Source organism: Mus caroli, chromosome 14 (genome assembly GCF_900094665.2).
Source record: "Mus caroli chromosome 14, CAROLI_EIJ_v1.1, whole genome shotgun sequence".
In the NCBI taxonomy this organism is placed as follows: domain Eukaryota; kingdom Metazoa; phylum Chordata; class Mammalia; order Rodentia; family Muridae; genus Mus; species Mus caroli.
The window spans coordinates 66845349-66849064 of NC_034583.1; the positions used below are offsets into that span (position 1 = coordinate 66845349).

At 39.5% G+C, this 3716-nt stretch overlaps 1 protein-coding gene and 2 non-coding genes across 3 annotated transcripts in view; all 3 read right to left on the reverse strand.

Moving 5' to 3' along the window:
• Gtf2f2 (general transcription factor IIF subunit 2) overlaps positions 1–3716 on the reverse strand; it is a 111380-nt gene that overhangs the window by 70264 nt on the left and 37400 nt on the right. The window lies entirely within an intron of this gene.
• On the reverse strand, positions 1665–1793 carry LOC115029287. Its single transcript, XR_003834862.1, has one exon. It is a non-coding gene; the product is annotated as a small nucleolar RNA SNORA5 (small nucleolar RNA).
• On the reverse strand, positions 2951–3084 carry LOC115029285. Its single transcript, XR_003834861.1, has one exon. It is a non-coding gene; the product is annotated as a small nucleolar RNA SNORA5 (small nucleolar RNA).

The window sequence follows — 3716 nt, forward strand, 5'->3', positions numbered from 1 at the left end:
GGGGGGGGGGGGGAGGCTCCAAGTGCACATATGTTGAATTAGCAAAAAAGAAAGAAAAAAAAATCAAAGAGCTTAAAGAGCCATTTTGCAGACAAAACAACTGTGCAGAAGTATTTAGCTTACTAACATCACAAAGTTTGTTAATATCTGTGCTCTTGCTTTTTATTTAAAAATACAATAAAAATAATTTTAACTCAAAAGAGATGTAACCTTGCAATTACACTAGAATCAAAATTTTCATATACCCTTTTGCAACATGTCATTGTAATTTCTTTATATAAGCAAGATAGTAAATACCAACTTTTCTTTAAAAGTTAAGACAAAGTATAATCACTTACAGCTAACATTTTATTCCTTGAAAACTGAAAAATATGTTAATATTCTTCCTAAAATGTGCATACTAATGTCAAAAATTAAAATTCCCAACAAAGTCACCATGCACAAAGGGTTTTTAAGTGTTTTAAACATGCTGCAACTTTATCCTAATACAAGATTTCCGTCCCCATTTTTCCACAGAAGCATTATCTTCAAAGCAGCAAATATGACAATCTCCTGAACACCTAAAAAAGATGCTTGAACAATCACGCGTTCCCAGAACAAGCTCCTCTTCCTTTGCTAGGAACCTAACTGAGGTTGGGGGTGAGGAGGTGGAAAGGTGACATGCACTGGGTTAAACCTGTTATTTCCTGCTTGGTGGGTGTGGTCAGATTATTGTGTTTTTACCAATGGCATAGGGACATATGTGGCTTGTAATATGCTTGTAAAGAGCAGAAAGTCTGGCTGGGTCCTTTGCTTCTTTCCTCTTGCATCTATTGCTAACAAGATACCGACATGATGTCTGTGAACAGAAACTGCAAGCTTACAATAGCAGGGGGTACCTGATGACCACAGAACCAGAGTAGTCAAGACTTGTCATCTTAGTATTTCCAACAGAGTGGGGGAATGTATCTAAGTCACTGATGCCTTGAGATGCTGTCAATCTCAAGTAGATGGGGAGTGTCAGCATTCTTACTTTATAGAATAGAGGCCCACAGATAAGGACAGCCTGTCTAGTCCCACAGCTGGCAAGCAATCTTCAAGTACCAAGGTCTTAGCCACTCTGCACTATTGCCTGCTCACATCAGACCTGAAGAACTCAATGAGAAACCTGACCAAGAACATGAGGTTTGCAAATGTCAAGACAACACTGGAGGAAAGTTAGGACCTCTGTTCATTAGAAGAGGTCAGGCTTTTAGTTTAATATAATGTAAGAAGCCACAGTTAACCCTAATTGAATTCAGCTTGTCTTGATAAATATGCTGCAAGAAAAATAAAGGTGAGAAATCCATTTCCTACCAGGGCCACAATTACAGAAGGCAAAAGAAAATAGGCAGAGATATGAATAGACTGGACTGGAGAGATGGTCCGGCAGGAACGAGTGCATACTACTCTTGCATAGACCAGAGTTCAATTCCCAGTACCTATGTCAGATATAATCTTATCTAACTCCAGCTCCAGGGACTGATGCTTCTTCTGACCTCCATGGGCCTAGGCATAGGTTCGCACGCACACAACCTTAAGAGGATGGAGAGATGGCTCAGTGGTTAAGAGCACTTGTTGCTCTTGTAGAGGATAGAGGTTCAATTCCCAAAACCTACATGGCTGCTCATAATCATTTATAACTTGAATTCCAAGAGTTATAAATGTCCCCAATGCAGGGGACACAGGGCCCATGAGCAGCACAGCTTGCTGTGGCAGCCATCTGGGCCAGCTCCCACCATGAAAGGATGGAAGCTGAATTTGACTCACAGTCAGGTAGTGTTCTTCAAAATTCAGGCAAAGGAGATGAGGAAAGGAGGGAGGGAGGGAGAGAGAGAGGGAGGGAGGGAGCAAGGGAGGGAGGAAGGGAGAGAGGGAGGGAGGGAGGGAAGAAGGGCAGAAGATAACAGTCCTCTTAAACAATGGCACCCTCTTCTGACCTCCGGGCACCAGGCATGCATGAAGCACAGACATACATTCAGGCAAAACACCCATACACATAAAATAAATAATAATAAAATAATAATAGATATTTTAATTTTAAATTTATTAAATAATAGTTTTTTAAAACCTCTGAAAATAACAAAAAAAATTTTTTTTAAGTAATCAGGAAAGAAACCATTACAAGGTAAGCAAAGTTTTACATTCACATATAGAATCATCTCTGGATTAAGCTGAGAAGGAACAACCACAGCTGGGAATAACTATGAAACCAATCTCTAAAACTCAACTAAACATTCTTTCAGGGAATATGAGTATTTAAGTAAAAGAGGGGAAGAAAGGTATTTGGGTCAAGTAAACACAGAGCTAATGCCCAGATTTGAGATACAGTAAGTTTCATGTAATGTCTTCATTTTGTGGTAGATGAAGATTACTGAGGTAGAAGGAAGGGGATAAAGCCCTTTGAATACTGTTTCAGAACATTCGGTAAAGAATAAAGAACACTGGAAAAGAGGACCAAATGTAAAACACTGAACTAGTGAGAGCTGAAGGAGAAGGCAGTCAGTTCCAGAAACTGGAGAATGCAAGGAGAAAGTTAACTGTAAGGGCTGCCTTGACAGACAGGGGCCGTGACGCTCAGTTCAGGGCATCCATTTGTTTCCTAATAGCCTACCCTGTTTTCTCAAATCAATAAATTGTAGTAAATAATTCAAACAATTAGGCATTTCCTTCTAATAATGTCAACAAAAACATCAAGAACAAAGAACATCGAGCCATTTAAATTTTGTACCTGTAAAAATACCAGGACCCTGCTAGTAAAATCTAAACAGGGTTTTAAAATGATTATTGCATTTTACCTATTTGTGTGTGTGTGTGTGTAGGTTCTGGGCTGAACTCAGATCCTCAGGCTTGGCAGCTGATTTCTTTACCCACTAAGCCAATTTGCTGGCTCCAGGCAGTATTTTGGTTTTTTTTTTCTTTTTGTTTTTGCTTTTGTCTGCAGCCAACCTTATCCCTGGGTCCCAATATAGAGAGCAGGGCCCATGAGCAGCAGAGTTTGCTGTGGCAGCCATCCGGGCCAGCTCCCACCATGAAAGGATGGAAGCTGAATTTGATTCGACTGCAACCAGGTAGTGTTTTTCAAAATGCAGGCAAAGGAGAAGGGGAGCTGGGGGTGGGAGAGGGTGGGGTAACAGCTGGAATGTGTTCAGGAGGGAAAACAGTCAACACAATTAACAGGTGAGCCCTTAAAGCATGCACTCACCTCCAGGTTAGCGAGTTCTCCTTTAAGTTACTCCTAAATATATACAATCATCTATAAAATAAAACATAAAACTACTATTTTAAAACCTTATTTTAAAGCTGCCCAAAAGATAAGTATCTATACAGAGACCACTAGGAACAAAAAGCATCTTGAAATTAAGAGAGATTAAGAAATGGAAGACATGAGCAAAGACGAAGATTCACCCTTGTGCCCAGGCTCCTTTAGCTTCTAACCACCTTGCTTTTCTTGAATCAGCAAGTTACAATGAAATTTGGATAATGCTGTCCTTGTGAAGAGCCAGGGCTTATAAGTGTAGTTCACACCAGTTCTATAAAATCTTAGAGAATAAAGCTTGACAAGAGTGCCCACTGGACACACACAAACCTTACCTTACAATAAGGTAGATCACTATTACATTTTGTTGTAATTTGACACATTCCAAAAAAAAAAAAAATTCATTTTTAGGCCCATGTTTTTTTTTTTTTTTTTTTTT